The sequence below is a fragment of the Rousettus aegyptiacus genome, unplaced genomic scaffold (assembly GCF_014176215.1).
Source record: "Rousettus aegyptiacus isolate mRouAeg1 unplaced genomic scaffold, mRouAeg1.p scaffold_m13_p_8, whole genome shotgun sequence".
NCBI classification, from domain to species: Eukaryota; Metazoa; Chordata; class Mammalia; order Chiroptera; family Pteropodidae; genus Rousettus; species Rousettus aegyptiacus.
Window position 1 is genome coordinate 80,877,931 of NW_023416311.1, and position 17,793 is coordinate 80,895,723.

The following is a 17,793-nucleotide window of genomic DNA, read 5'->3' on the forward strand; positions in this document are numbered from 1 at the left end:
AACGGATCAAAAGGTAAAAATTTTCAGTTATAAAATAAGTCCTGCGGATGTGATGTAGAGCAAGGCAACTGTAGTTAATAATACTGTTTTGCATATTTGAAAGTTCCTAAGAGAGTATATCTTAAAAATTCTCATAACAAGAAAAATTTGTAACTATGGTGAAAGATGTTAACTAGATTTTTTTCACAAAATATAGAAATATCAAATTATGTTGTACATCTGAAACTAATATGTCAATTATATCTCAATAAAAATATTTAAAAATTCAAATATAACACAAATGAAAAATGTACAAGCCATAAAAGTACAACTTATTGGATGATCACAAAATAATTTATTGACTACCGCCCAGGTCAAGAAAGCGAATATTGCTAACATCCTAGAAAGTCCCTCTCATAATCCTCCCAGTCACTACTCCCTCCCTTATCCTCAAAGGTAACCTCTTGATTTTAACACCACAGTTTAGCTATGCTTGTTTAAACTTTATGTAAATTGAATCATGCATTATATAATTAATGTCTGTCTGGCATCTCATTCTTCATTATGTTTGTAAGGTTTATCATATTGCTTCATGTAGCTATTTCTGTGTAGTATTCCAATGTATATACATACCACAATTTACTCAAATATTCCTTTGTTGATGGACATTTTGTTATTACCAGTTTTTGGATATCATATATATGTTTCTATAAACACATACTTGTACACGTTTCTTGATTAATTTCTGTCGGATATATACCTAGGAGTGGAATTACTGGGTCATAGAATATATACATGCCCAGCTTTAATAGAGAATGCCAAATAGTGTCTAAATTTATACCAATTTTTCACAAGCAGCAGATGAGAGTTTTCTTTACTCCATATCCTTGTCAACACTTAGAACTGTCAGTATTTTAAGTTAAGCTATATTTAAATGTGTAGTATTATCTCATTAGGGCTTCAATTTGAATTTCTTTGGTTATTAGTGAGTTTGAGCATATTTTCATATGTCACTGGCCATTTATATAGTCTTTTTTGTGAAGTGACCATTTAAGTCTACTGCCTATTTTTCCATTGAGATATCTTTATTTAAAAAAATTGATTTGGGAGCATTTTTTGTTTGTTTGCTTGTTTGTTTGTTTACACATGCTGGATATGGCTGCTTTGTCCCTCGCAAGTATTGCAATATCCTCTCCCACTCTATAGATTAGATTTTTACTCTAATTATGGTATCTTTTGATAAATGAAAGTTTATTTTAGTTCAATTTATCAATCTTTTCTTTAATGGGTAGGGCTTTTAATGTTCTGCCTAAAAATATCTTTTCCTACCTCAAGCTATAAAACTAATTTCCTAAATTACCATCTAGAAACTTTTCTGTTTTACCTTTTACATTCAGAACCAAAACCTATCTGGAATTAATTTTTGTATACTGTGTGAGATTGAAGTCAAGTTTTGTTCTTTCCTGTAAGGAAACCGAACATTGAAAATACTACATTTTCTCAACTTCTCTGCAATGCCACCTTTAACATAACTAGCGTCCAAGCGCATGTAGGTCTGCTTCTGGACTCAAATTCTCTTATCTTGCACCTATACCTTATGGTCTTAGTTACTGTAATGAGTCTTGATGTCAGTTAAGCAAGTCTCCCTACCTTATTCTTCTTCAGTGGTTTTCTACTATTCTTAGCCATTTGCATTTTCTTGTAAATTTGAGTATCACTTTCTTAATTCCCAAAATTCTTGTTGAGGCTTTGACTGAGATCACATTAAACTGCAAGTCAATTTATGAAGAACTGACATTCTTTCAACATTGAGTCTTCCAATATAAAAACATGTTATATCAATTTATTTCAATTTTCAAAAATTTATCCCAATAACATTTTTTTGCTGGATTTTTTAAAACTACTGAAAATTATGCCTTTTTGAAAACTTATTTTCTCTTTATTGCGGGGGCATAGAAATAGAATCAAGTTTATATATTGACTTCACACACATCAATTTTAATGACTTCATTAAATCTAATTTATCAATGGACTTAAATTTTCATATTTAAAATTATATTACTTGAAATTAATGACACATTGTTTCATTTCCAATCTTTATACCTATTATTTCTTTTTCTTGCTTTATTCTGGCTAGTACAATATTGACTGGAAAGCAGACATCTCATTTTCCTTTCAATATACATATAAAATATATATATAGATTTGAAATCAGAGGCTCTACTTTTAATTACTTAAAAAAATGTATTTACTTTTATTGAAATGTTATACAGAACTTCAGTAAATAGAGGATAAATATTGAACTTCTCAGCTTTAAGCTGAGATGAGAGCTTTGGAGCCCACTCACACAGCTGTTTTTTTCTTTGCCAGCAAGTAGCAACCTCAACAGCAGCTCTTCAGAACACAGGTTGAAAACCACTGCACCAAATCAACTTGCTTACTTCAAACCATTTCCTTATTCTCCAGAACTATTACTCATGCAGTTCAATAAAAGTGAAATAATAAATAGTTAACATCTATTGAACATTTACCCTGTTCCAGGTATGTTTGTTGTCAAGGGTTTACATTCATTATCGTGTTTCATCATCACAACCATCCTAGGAAGTACATTCTATTAACACATATAACATCTCATTTTATAGATGAGAAGACTAAGGCTTGGAAAGTTTAAGTAATTTAGCTTAAGATCACATAGCTAGCAGGGGGTAGATTTTATTCCATTATCTATTACTCTTAATGGGTAAACTAATCTGTTTTCCAGTATAGACACTTTTCATCCCTAACCAATGTAGCTAGCCATGGTTGAAAACACCTCATGCTTTAAGTTGTAGGAACATCTGTTACACGTTTGTTTTTGCCTACATAGCAGTACAGCTGGCTGAATGGGTGATGAAAGACACATAATGGGAGGTGACAACAAGAAGTGATATTTACTATTTGAAAAATTTGTATCCAGGGTAACACATTTCTTTGAAAATGTATTATTGAGCCTAAATATATTAATTATTCAGATGTCATCTCAAATGTGGTACTTGTCAAAAACAGAGAGAGCTATTTTCCCAAAACACATCACACTCAATACATCTAATATCAGAAGCTGTTTATGCTCATTCTCAATTACGTCAGTACTTCTTTGTGGGCCTTTTCTATTAGACATGCATTGCCTTAGGTGAGTTATTCATTGTGTTAAAATATCTGGGGACTGAGATACTGATTTATTTTATGTTCCAATATGTTACAGTATAGATGGCATTGAATCTGATCTTTCATTTTCATTATATTTCTTTTTAGTGAACTTTCTGAAGGATTTCTCTCTCCTTATTTTTTCCCTCCCTCTTTTTCTCTCCCCCTCCCTCTCACTCTGATTCTCACTCACACTTCCTCTCATTCTCTCACAATCACCAATAATTGTATTTCCTCCCCAGAGATTTATTTTTTTTGGTTTAACACATCACAAATTGGAGCTGTATAAAGCTGTATAGTTAGATGTTGCACACTAATTACATTTTTCTATGTATTTATGTTCATGACCAAGATTCTTCAGAAGGTAAGGCAGACAGCTCTTCCCTCTGAGTTATAGGTATGCTAATGGAAGCCCCCCCAAAGGAAATCCCATATGACCCATCCAGGACTCAACCTCTCTTCACCTGCCATTCTATTTCCATTTCCTCCCCTCTTTGGACAGACCGGGGCATTCCTAGTTCTACTGACCTCTCTTTTCCTGCTTCTCCCTCTTTCCTCTAACAAAGATTCCCTGAGTCCCTCTCACTCTTTCCATCCCCAGTGCATGTCAAGGCCAAGATAAAGAAAGTCAAGAGGAAATGTATCTATTTTTTCCTTGGTAGGAATAAGTAGGTGACATACAAGTATAGTAACCCCACTATGTCAAGAAATAATAGAATCATAGTATAAGCATTGCCTAAAGCAAGGGATAAGACTATGTTAGCACCCCCGAAGTACCTAGCACTCCCTGTGACCCTTCCCAGTGACATCCTTTTTCTTCTCTCCTGGAAGTAACTTTTCTCCTGATTTTGCAGTAATAACGGTTTTTTAAAAAAATTTTTCTTTCTAGTTTTTTATTTCTGTGTATGCATCTACCCATTATCACTGTTTTCCAAAGTCGTACCATTTTGCTTTTCCATCTTAATGTGTGAGAGCAGTGGTGTGTGTGCTATGCTCAACAGAATCCTTCAGAGGCTGCAGGAGAGAGCAGGGTATGAGTTGGCCAAGTTCTGTGTTTCCACCCCAATACACTTATTATAGATTTTATATTTTTCATACTGAGAATCAGTAATTTCTTATTGGCAAAAAGGTTTTCATGGCTTAACAACAACAACAACAAAGATTGAAAAGAATTAATCTAGAACACTGCAAGCTCAATAAATGTTTGCCAAGTGATAGATGATGAACAAATAATTGAGTTAAAAAAAAAACTTAATGAATGAATATATTTCCAGAAATGAGAGTTAAGAGAGAACATCTGGTTCTTTCCAGCTATGGCCTTTGCTCACTGGGAGATAGGCTGCAGGGAAAGATATGTGAATAGCACACATTTGTCTTGCTCTTATTTCTACCTTCTGATAATTTACAGAGAGTCAGTGCAACAGAGAGATAGAGAGGTAGAAGCAGAGAAGGGAGATGGAGACAGAGTTACAGAGAAAAATGAGACAGGGAAGGAAAAAGTGAAGAAAAACGTGGTCTTTTTCTCTATAAGTCATTCTGTTTCACTTTGCTAAGTTCCCAGAGCACAACCTGAAGACCAAGCAGCTACTGGAAACTGCCCTTTCTTGGTCTCATCACTGGTCAGCTCTTCCATTTTTGAGTTATTTTGTTCTTGATGCTCTGTGGGAGCTTGAATTTGTGTTAATCTGGGGAAACTCACTATACCCCATTGGTCTCCCTAGCTGCCCCTTGGCAGGTTCTTACAACTTCTTTAAACACAGTTTACAAGAACTTTTCCATACTGGGCCACAGGGTTCCTCTGGAGGTCAAGACCCTCCAGGAACTGTCTGTCATTAATGCCCTACTTCTTGTTGTCCTTCAACCACTGATAGGCTTGCAGGTTCTTTTCTTTGAGGCAACCCAGCTAGCCTGCTACATATTTATATAATCCTTGATGTTATGTCAACCAAAAAGGAAAGCATTCAAGAATCCTGGGAGACTTTTACCCCCAAAATGATTAACTAAAAGGAATGTGGTCTTCTTAATAACATTTCTCTCTCCTCATTTTATTCAAGGGTCTCATATAATCTAAATTCTATAGGTGATGAGAGTGGTGAGTTATCTGAAGATAATACTGTCTACTTTTACTTTTCTCTTTTCTTTAAGGCTCTATTTCTAGTTCTTTCACCTGTAGATATATGTGCTTTCTAATTTCAATAGCAGCTTTTCTTCTCTTTAGGAAAAAAACCCCATAATTTTCTTTAAAGTTAATATTATATGAAATTCAAACCTATTCATATGGTAATTCCATCATTCAAATTTATAGCTGTAATTGAGAACCTTACATTATTTGATCTAAGGATAATCAAAATGAATAGGGCTATGGTCAGATTAAAGTGGGTTTTCAACACATGCAACACCAAAACTAAATGGGGCGATTTAAGACAGCCTAATATAATATTCAATATTCATGGAATGCTTCCCTCAATTTCCTCAGACAAAGTTATTATTCTCTTTAAAGGACAAACCTGAATAAAGAGCCACCACAGATGTTATTGCATATCAATTTTGGCACCTGGAACATCTTACCGTATATCAACTTTTCAAAGGCGCTTATTCAATCATTCATTCTATTATCATTTGTAGAGTGCCTATTAGACTCTGTGTTAGGTGCTGAGATTACAAAAACAAATCAAAACAAACAAGAAATGATTGGCCCCTTAATGATTATTTGGGTGGCAAAGAGTTGGGGAAAGAGACCTCAAGAAAAAAATGAGGCAGCAATTAAAATTACAGTCATGAGCCACTTACCAATGGGTATAGTTCTGAGAAATGCATTGTTAGGAGATTTAATCATTGTGTGAACATCATTGTATGAGGCTGCTCCCAGCATAATGTGGCATACTGTTTTACAGCATTTTTTTATAAGTAAGAAGAGTACACTCTAAAATAACAATGAAAAGTATAGTTTAATAAATACATAAACAAGTAACATAGTCATTTATTATCAACTATCATGTATTGTACAAAATTGTATATGCTATACTTTTAAAAGTTTAAAGACTGACACTTGACATACAGTCTAGCCTTCGAAGAGACTATTCTCATCTACAGATACAGCTACATGAATAGACATGTTTGTACCACTTGACCCAGCTAAGTTAGGACAAACTAATTCTTGGTATGAAGTAGGATGTTCAAAGACCTCAGAGACGTTGTTGGGATTGACCTGAAAGGTCACACTGGGTCAGAGTAGCTTTAATGAGCCATATAAGAGCAGAAAAGTTTAGTTCTCTGAGGAACACAGTTGATCCTTGAATAACACAGGGGTTAGGGGTGCTGACCCCCTTGTAGTCAAAATTTATGTGTAACTTTTGACTCTACAGTTTGTCCTTCACATTTGCTGATTTAACTTTGATCTGCAGTTTGGACTCTGTGCTTGGGAATCCACCATTGGGAATGTGAAATACTGTTTTCAGTCTGTAGTTGGCTGAATATGTGGATGTGACACCCTTGGATATTTATTGAAAAAAATTTGTGTAAGTGGACCCACTCAGTTCAAACCCATGTTGTTCAAGGGTCAGCTGTCGTTAAAATCCTAGAAAAAACTGTTCAAGTTAATTCGGGAGATAGAGCGTTTGAGGGGAGATAGAGAGTTTGAGAGAGATTCCTTTGGGGCCTAATTATATATCTTATAACTGCCTTCCATGAAATTATCCTTAGGTATATGATAAGTCTTTTTACTTGTCATATCAAGCAGCTTTTCTGTTTTGTAATCACACTATTTATACTACTATACCAGGTCTCTGGCTTGATAACAGGATAGAAGTGCCATTCATTCAGAGGGAAAACAAGTTTTGAGGCAAAATTGTGAGTTCAGATTTTTGACATTTGCCTTTGTGGTACCTATAGGGCACATAGGCAAGTCCAATGTGGACACAGAAGACCTTACAGGAATGTTACAGACCAGAGTTCAGCTCCAGAAGCCACCTCCCTATAAAAATTAATTGGTGCCATTTTATTCCAGTAAATGGGAAAAAAAGAGCTAGAGATGATGGGAAGTCTGCCCTTCGAAGGTCTTTTCTGTTCTGGAAAGGAAGAGAAACCTACAGAGGAAGATAAGAGGAATAGCCAGAAAAGTATGATTCATCTTCTATGCATCAGGTGCTGTGGTGAGTCCATTGTTTTTGTTTGTTTGTTTGTTTTTGTTTTTATTTTAGCAAGGAAGAAGCCACTGCTGGTTTTGGCAATAGGAGATTTGGAGAAGTAATTTGGATAGAGGAAAGACTGTGTGTGGAAATCATAGACTAAGCTCTCAGTGGGCTAGCTATAATAGGAAAAAATGATATATGGGTAACTGGAAGGGAACATAGAACAAATAGAGGTTTCTGGGGATTTTTGACTAAGATGAGAGAGACCTAAACTTGTTTACAGAATGAGGGAAGAAAATCAGTTGATAGAATTTAAAGATACTTGAGAAGTGTTAACTGATATATTAAGGTTTCTAAGACTGTGAGAGAGATAGATGCAGTGCCTAGTTGAATAATTATCTTCTTTCATAGTGGTAAGAGGGAATAAGGTAAAAAAGTAAAAATAAAAAAGATAAGAATGCAAATAAATTTGTAGGTTGAAAAGAAAAGTAAAAAGAATGTAGGAATTGTTTTTCCTGATGCCTTCTAATTTGTCTCTGTGTAGTACAATGAAGTACCAACAATTAAATTTATATTAACTGGAAAAATGTATGAGAAAGGTAATCTGGAATTATAAATTACTTAAGAAACTTCTCCCTCTTCCCTTCAGACTGTCTCCAAATGTGAAATAGGGGTGAGTTCTTGGAATCACTTAGGAAGTAACCCATAGAAGGGAAAATCACCTCTGGGGTCATGAAAATATATATAAAACTTAAACTGGTTATTTGTATAGATAAAATACAAATACCTTAGGTAATACACAGATACAGATATACACATATACATATACATACACAGATACACATATACACATATATACCATTTTAGGTTTGAAAAAGGAGATAGGATCTTTGAGTGGTGAACACACAATGCAATAGATATATATATATGACATACTGTTGAATTGTGCACTTGAAACTTATTGGATTTTGTTGATCAATGTTACCCCAATAATTTTTAATAAAAAAATGAAAATAAATACAGAGAAAGAGATATAGTTGAGGTCAAAGGATTTATAAAAGAATATTTTGTGCATTCCATGGTAGTAAATTCAAAATTTAGAGTGAAGGAATTTTGCCTAACAAAATATAAATGACGAAAAGTTTTGAAAAACCCCAGTACAAATACCACAAAAAAATATTGGAGAACTTAATCTGCTATTTAAAAAAGTGTGCCAGCCTATCTTTCCTATATGAACTGTATTTAAGGGTAACTAAATAGTTGATAAGGGCAGATTCCTGTTGAGGAATTTCAGCTAATAAATGCAGAAGGAATGGTAGAATAAGAAAATAAAATCACCATTTTTGTAAACCCTGATAAAACAATGGCTCTAAGAAATGATCATCAATGGCTGCTAAAACTATTAGGTGAAAGTCTGATGAGGAACTTTAAAATGAATGGATCTGGCTGACAATATTTGAATTTATCCATCAATCTCAGTATCATTATAAGATAGACAACCAGACATTAAAGATAATCATGATGTGATACAATATGGAGTACATCACAACACTTGTAAAGAATCCTTGACAAAAAAAAAAAAAAAATTGAACTTCAATAAAAAATGGGAAAGAGGAACAAGTTAAACAACACTACAAAGATACAATCAAAGAATAATCCAATATCTGAAATATTTTGTAGGCCAAACAACCTGACTTTTAAACAAATAAATGGCATGGAGTTGAGAGAGTAAGAGGAAACTTTTACAAATTAAGAGAAAAATCAAGAGACAGAACAATCAAAATACAATGTTGGAGAACTTGTTTGAATTCTGATTAGAACAAACCAGCTGTAAAAGGATATTTTTTAAACAATCAGAAAATTTTTGTTAGATATGATTAAGGGGCTATGTTTAAAAAAATCAGACATTCTCTGTTAGAGGTACATAGTGAATTACTTACAGATAAATGGTATGAAATCTGAGATTTGCTTTAAAATATTCCAGCAAAATAAAAGAAATGCTAGATGAAATAAGAATGGAAAATTGTGATAATTGTCAAAACTAGATGGTAGGTACATAGAGTTTGTTATACTATTTTTTCTACTTTTGTATATATTTGAAATTTTCATAATAATTTTTTTTAAATAATGAAAAAAGCAACAAGTCTGGACAGTGTTACAGCTGAATTCCCTCTAATATTCAAATCACAGACAATTCCTATGTCTTCTAAACTATTCCAGAATATTAAAAAGATGAATGTGTTCACAACAGTTTTATAAATCCAGCATAATCATAATAATGAATTTTGAGAAGACAAAAAAAAGAGAACTATAAAGTAATTTCATTTATATAGGTTCAAAATTTCTATGTAAAATATTAGCAAATCAAACCTAGCTGTGCAACTTTTAAAAATACAGGACATATGAAACAAATAAAATATTTCCTCTATAAATATTGTGTTATCAAATGTTAATTTTCCCAAAATTAATTTGTAAATTTAATTCAATACCAAAAATGTTTTTTTCTTTTAATCGAATCCTAAAAGGTACATGGAAGAATAAATAATACAAATATTGAATCATTATTTTGTACAGTAATATAATGAAACTAACATAATGTTGTATGTCAACTATATCTCAAAAACATATATGTAAATAGCCAAGAAGAGCATAAAAGAGAGAGAAAGAGGGAGAATGATAGTGTGAGTGAACTTGCCTTCTCAGTGTTGGAATACATTAAAAGCTAATATACTACTATAAAGCTAATGTACCTGTGAAGGAACAAAATAGAAAAAATTTAGAAACAGATACAATATAAACAAAAACTTAATACATGGCAAAGGTGACACTTAAATTTGATGAGAAAATGCTGAATTATTTACTAAGTAGTATTGGTGCAATTGAGGAGAACTGAAATTAACCTTGTATTTTACAATATTAAAAAAACAAATTCTGGTTGGACCAAAGACATAATTGTAAACAATAAAATTAAAACAGTGTTTTAAGAAAATATAAGGGTCTACATGAACTATCTAAGGGTGTGGGGACCTTAATCAAGCCTGGAAATTCAAAAGCAAATTCAAAAAAGTAAATATATTTAACTATATAAAAATAAAAAACTTTTTATAGCGAAAGATAGCATAGATAAATAACATGAAGAAGTTGATAGGCAAGTAATAGATTTGGAAACATTTGCAAAACAGCATAAATCTAAATAACCAACAAATATATTTTAAAGTATTTGAGTCATTGATAGTGAAATGCAAATTAAAATAACAATGAGATACCACTTATCACTCATGTGATGTGACAAAATATTAAAAAAGATCAATAATGTCTATTACAGTACTTATAGGGATTAGTAGAAAGTGTTTCTACTAACATTAATACCTAAACTCAATAAGAACAGTGTATTCTATTGCTGAGGAAACAAATTATTACCAACTTAGTGGTTTAAAACATCACAGACCTATGCGCTGTTCAGGTTAGAAGTCTGAAATGGGTTTTATTGGGTTAAATCAAGGTGTTAGTAGGGCTATGTTTTTATTTTTTTGGAAGTTCCAGGGAAGAATCCATTTTCTTGAATTTCCCAGCTCCCAGAGGCCAGCTGTGTTCCTTGGTTCATGACTCCTTTCCATCTTCAAAGCCAGCAATGGCTTATAGAGTCTTTCTCATATCATCTCACTCTGACTTGACTCTTCTGTTTCCTTCTTCCATATTTAAGAGCCTTGATTTAAGTGATTACATTGGGCCCCACCCAGATAATCCAGTAAAATCTCCCTAATTTTAGGTCGACTGACCAGCAAACTTGATTTCATCTGCAATTTTAATTTCTCCTTGCCAAGTAACATATCATATTCAGAGGTTCCAGGTATTAGGTTGTGGACATCTTTAGGGGACCATTGTTCTGCCTACTACTAATGGTATAAGAAAAAATAATTATAAATAAGGTGACCGACTGTTGTGATTTGCCTGGGACTGAAGCATTTTCTAGAACATAGGTTTTGCAGTTTAACACTGAGAAAAATAATTCTGAGTGAACCAGGACAATTGGTTATCCTAAGTAAATCAATATGGCTTATGAACACAAATGCAAAATTTTAAATAAAAATTTAGGTATGCAAGGTTGTTTTACAATAGGTGATTTTTCCGTATAATTCACCCCATTTATAGATTAAGGAGAAAAATCCTACAAATATCTCAGGAGATCGTAAAAGCTTTGATAAGATCAGTCACTTATATATGTTTAAAAACAAACTATTTAGAAACATGAATAGAACTTTCTTAACTTGATAGAAGGGTATTTGTCACATACCTCTAGCCAATGCAATAGTTAATGAAACATTTCAAGATACATTACCTTTAAAGTTGAGAACCAAATACAGATGTCTTCTGTTTCACCACACTGTTGACCATAGTACTTGACCAATAAAATAAGGTTGAAAAAAGAAACAATATAAGAAAATTGTCATTACTTGTGGATGTTATTATCATTTGCAGAGAAAACCCAAGAGAATCAAGATTGCCAGATACACATTCTTGAAAGATATCCATGAAATATTAAGTGAAAAAAGCAAGTTGCAAAGTAATGGGCATGGTATTGTCCCATTTATTATAAATAAATAAGCACATAAATAAGGAGAAGAAAAAATCCCAACATATGTATATTTCTCTGTCAGTGCCTAGTCAGAACAGAGAAATCATATTAGTTCTATGAAAAGAAAAAAATTAGGTATAACATGATGAATTAGGTATCAATTTACTAACTAGATAACTAAAAGAGAACTTGGAGAATTCTGTTATCATTGTGATAGTAACTACAGTTAGCAGCTACCACCTCTAAAGCTAGGGTGGATAAAGGAAGGTGTCGGGAGTATTAAAATTTAGGAACTTAGAGGAGGGGCCTGTAGAGCCAAAACAGACTTTTAGGAACAAGATATTGGTGATTTGGCACAGAGGAAGGAGCCTAGTGCCTAGGATGAGACTTCTATGGAGCTCCGGCTGCTGGTGCTGATATCTGGAAGTGGGCGTGATGGTTCTGGTTCTGCAATCCTTGGGAAAACTGCAAGCCAGAGTCAGCTACTGCCAGGGACTGCAGAAGCAGATGTAGAAGTAAGCATTGCTTGGGTGATTCCTGGGATCCATGAGCAAACCAGAAGCAAACAAAGATCCTAACAGGAAGCCAGAGAGCAAAGGAGAAATATGATTTGCAGATTACAATCCCAGCATCACAAAACAGGAGTGAGGCTGGAAGTGAGAGACGAGGGCTTAAAAACTGACACCATATGTTTATACATAATTGTGTGGATATGAAGAAAAGCACTGAATGGTACAAACCAATCTGCTCATATGAACAGCAGTTACCTCAGGGTTAAGAAGAGACTGGAAACAAGTGGGTAAAGGGGATCAAATATATGGTAGCTGAAGGAAACTGGACTTTGGGTGGTAAACACACAATAGAATATACAGATGTCAAATTATAATGTACACCTGAAAATTATATAATTGTATTAACCAACATTACCCCAATAAACTTAATAAAAAAAATTAGAAAATAAAAAATAGTAAAATAAAACAAAAACAAAAAAACCCATGTGGCGTTTGCTGGATTACAACGTGTACATACTATTTGTGTAATAATAACTTTAGAAATCCCACATAACCAACGAAGCATAAAAGTAAATTAAAATAAGGAATAGAAATATTCATCCTGAGACGTGGCCTGGGGAGAGGATAGCTGTCAGTGCTCCTGGACCTGAGAGGCAGCTAGCTGGTCAGGAGACTGGTTTGCACTGTTGACTGACTATACAGCTAAACTTGTGCATCAACTTTTTAAAATGTTTCTACAACGTTGGAGGCTTCTTGATGATTGTTGAATGTGTATGATGGTTATATGGGGGTTCATTGTACTGTATACCTTTGTGTAGGTTGATATTTTTTTTTAAGATAAATACTGTAAAATGAAGATTGTGATGTAATTACCATTTATTTTATGATCACAGCCCAAGAAAAGAAGAAAATAGAGGTATTTTTCCTAACTCCAAGAAAATTTGACAATTCCTTTATAATAATTGAATTAATTACACTAAGATTAGTTACAATGTTGATGAGTAAAATTAAAATTGAAATTCCTGTAACAAACTATAAGAAAATAAAATGTCTTGAAACACGTAAAACAAGCATCACTGTCTCAAAATTAAAGGTAATATCACAATAAACCATTATAGTTAAAAATCAAGATGTAACTGGAGAACTTCTTAAATGCAAACTAGCCAGAAATCAACTTCATCATGATAAGAAACAAACCTATCAAGAGGAATATTTACCTCAACCCGGCTAATATTTACATTTTTAGTTTCCTCAAAACATCTAATTGGTTAATAGTGTTCTTCTTTAATCTTTATCTCTTTAACAAGCTGTAGTGGCCAGCTCAGAGTTTCCTAACCTTAAAATGTCTGTGTCACCATCTCATCTACCCAAGGTTCCTGTTTTTGAAACGTAAGGCACCTCTGGTGCAACTGTAATTTTAATCAAGGCTGAATCAAAGATATTTAGAGCTTACATTTAAAAAAATCCTCTGCTCCAGGTCTGTAACTTTGAGAACCTAAGAGTAGAGGAGGCTTGAAAGAGATGAATACTATGTGAGGGAACTTGCCCTCTCTTGAAGCCTTGAGATAGCTCCTGCAAGATCACCAAGGGAGCTGGTAGCAGTACGTCATGATCCAATAAGTTAGATCATATAGGATTAAGTATCAATAATATGTATGCCAGCAAGACGTCATGGAAGTGGTCCTAATCAGACTCCAGAGCCATTTCTACTTGGGTATGGAAGGTACTCTGATCCTCTTTAGGCTGTGAAAGCCCCTAGGACTTTTAGATAATTCAGAAGAAATGTGGAAACTTCAAGAAGGAGATACCAAAGTTCCTGCAAAAAATGCTTATGGGCTTTGGGCTCTGCAGTACCTTGATATCTAAGTATGTGGAGCACCTTCAACAGAATACACTTGTGAAATGCAGTCAGTATCCTCTTCTGAGGCTCAGGATAGGTCTGTAGAGTAGAGGAGTCAAGGAAAGTGGCAGAAGTTTGAAATAGTTGCCACGAGGAGTGGAAAGTAATCTGACAAAGCATTCACCGTAGGACTTTTGGGCGGTGAGGAAGAATAAGTTGAGGTTGTAGAGCCTTACTGCTTGATTTTCTCAGCAGCCATTAAGCAACTTGAGTTCAGGGGCTGAGAGGATAGATAGATAAAGACTGGGGTGAGATGGGAGGCAAAGGGGCAAAAGTGGTGAGATCATTGATGAGACAATGATTGAACTGATACAACACGGGATCTATGCTGAGTAAAGATAGAAGACAGAAAGGAATGGAAGTTAGGGGGAAACATAGGAGACAGTCCCTGGGGGAGAGGGGCCTGACTAGATCAAAGGTCAAATTGGAGGAGTAAGATGTGGGAGAGCCAAAAGGTTGTAGTTAGTGAGCAATTCACTGGAATTGAATATATCAGAGGTGGAGCACATAGATTGCAAAGGTCCCCAGGTGTTCCTATGGGAGGAAGCAGTTGTTATGGAATAAAGGTCATTGAATATATCAAATTATCATGAAGCTAGAGTGCTAGATGACTTATCTTATGGGTGTCAACACTGATGACAGCAAAAAGAAAGACACTTTGGCACTAATTTAGGAGAATACCGGAAGATTGATATATGATAGGGTGCTTTTATTTGGGACTATCAATCCCAGCCTCTGGTCTCTTGGAGAGGAATTCAAGGACTCTGGTCTCCCCCTTTCCCTCCCTCCACCATCCCCCCGCTTCTGGAAATCTTTTCCAACACGTGGGCATGCACACACACACATACACACACACACACACACACACGCACACATGCACACACACCCCAGAGGCCTCTCTCATTTTAAATTAGGAGAGAGCAATTCAAAGTTTCTAAACACAAATCCCTCATTAATTCAAAAGAGAAAAATGTGAAAATGATACTGATTTGTAAGAAAGATGAACAGTTTACCATAATATTATGAGTCGAGAAATCATGGGATTTATTGCAGGTTTACTTTGTGCTCAGCAAAGAGTTGAACTGTATGGGATTTGGATTTCAGCAGTCCAAAGACCAGATCTGTTAATAGCTGCATGAGCAGGACAAATTACTTTACCTTCCAAAACTTCAGATTGTTTTTTTTTTAATTATGATAATACTGCCTATTTCACAAAGTTGCCAGAAGGATAAAATGAGATGCTTCTTGTAAAATATGAAATATTTAGAATAGTAAATACCCAATCCCTGCTAGCTATTATTATTGTTCTACTTCCTTATTCCTGAGGGATTTTTTCACACAGGTCCCTCTTTACTCATTCTAGAATCAAGTAAAATTCATTCACATCTAGTGTTTGCCTAGTAATGTGGTGAATCTGGCTTATACCAACTCGGGGTTGTGTGTTTCTCTTCCTAACTTGTGATTCAGTAATGTTGATAGCTGAGGTCCACCATGTTAGAAGTATTTGCACCATGGAAATTGGCAAATATTAAAAAATAGAGCTTTTGAAGGGTGGTCAGAATTTGTTTACCAGCACACCGCTGCCCTTGGTTTTCAGCTTGAGTGTTCCTTTTTCAGATATGTAGCTACTCTGATGCACAGCTCCTAGTCTGATTCTTACAAATTTTCATTTAGTAACACTATATGGGCCTGAGATCGTATCTTCTCCTGTCCCAGTTGCCTCTGTCATCCTCCAATTAGTGGGATCTGTGAAACATACAACTGCTGATCCCTCTATTTTCACAGCTCTGTCTGTCCTGATGTCTCTAGAATGTTTACTTAGGGGACTACAACACCCCTGGTATTATTCCACTTCCTGCCTAGTTTTTATCATGAAATTTAAATGTTTTTAGAAAGAGAAGGAAGGGAGGACTAGGAGAGAACACTTCAGCTCCCTCAAAACACAGCTTCTATATGGGAAAGGCTGGCTGTCAAAGGTTTCTCATTGCTACGATCTTTAGTTTCTTCGGTCAGGACAAAGGGAAAGGCTTTTTGACCTGCCTTCTGGCCTGCAAGTTTGCTGTTTTCTCCAATGGTGTAGAAAGGGAAAACAATTGATAAATTTTTCTAAACGATTCTATCTTATTAATATTTAATGGAGTTTCTCTCTTGCTTCTGCCCATAGATTGTCAGTTTTTATTTTGATTTTGAATTTTATCTTTTTTCTTAAGTATTTTAATTGGAAGTTGGAAAAGGTATGTCAGGATCTGCTAGCTGAATGCCATTTTATATTGGGGAATTGTCCCAAAGTAAAGTTAATCTTACTTATAAACTTTATTTTTGTCCTATCTTTTTTCATGCCCCCCCAAAAGTTATTAAATATAATTATTTTATATTATAGTTCCTACAGAAAGCACAAATAGTAAGGACAGGATCCAATTCAACTTAGAGTTTCTAGGAATTTTTTAGAATATACAGTAGTACCCTGAAAAAGATTCCTCCAATATGCACAAATTAAGTAACAGAATTATGAACTCTCTTCATGTACTGTTGGTGGGATAACAGATTGGTACAGCCACTATGGAAAACAATTTGGAAGTTCCTCAAAAAATTAAAAATAGAACTACCTTATGACCTAGAAATTACACTTCTGAGTATTTATCTAAAGAAAACCAAAACGCTAAATTCAAAAAGGTATATGTACTCCTATGTTCACTGCAGTACTATTTATAATAACCAAGATATGAAAGCAACCTAAGTGCCCATCAATAGATGACTGGATAAAGAAGTCATGGTACATATATACAATGGAATATTACTCAGCCATAAAAAGAAATCTTACCATTTATAATGACATGGGTGGACCTAGAAGGTATTATGCTAAGTGAAATAAGGCAGAAAGAAAAAGACAAGTACTGTATGATTTCAGTTATATGTGGATCTAAAGAACAAAATAAATGAATAAACAGAAATAGACTCATAGATTCAAGGAACAAACTGGTGATTGCTAGATAGGAGGGGGGTTGGGGCTGGGTGAAAAAGTTGAAGGGATTAAGAAGTACAAACTGGTAGTTACAAAATAGTCATGGGAGTGTGAAGTATAGCAAGTACAGCATAGAGAATATAGCCAATAATTTTGTAATAACTGTGCATAGTGCCAGGTGGGTACTAGACTAATCGGGGGAATCACTTTGTAAATTATATAAATATCTAATCACCATGCCATATACCTGAAACTAACATAAAATAAAATTAAATGTCAACTAATTGAAAAATAAATATTTTTTTTTAAAAAAAGAATTATAAACTGCCTAGAAAGAGAGCTGAGAGCTAGGAAATTCTCAGTTATGTTTTCAAAACTGAGTATATTTTCAAAAATTACCTTTAATCTGAATAGATAAAGCCAATACCCAAATTGAAATTTTAAAATTCCCCCTGAAACTAGTGAATTTAGGTCAAGCAAGAAACAAAGCCCCAAATCAAGTAGGTATTGGATACCATTTACCAAAATAATTTCTGGCAGAGAAAAAATTT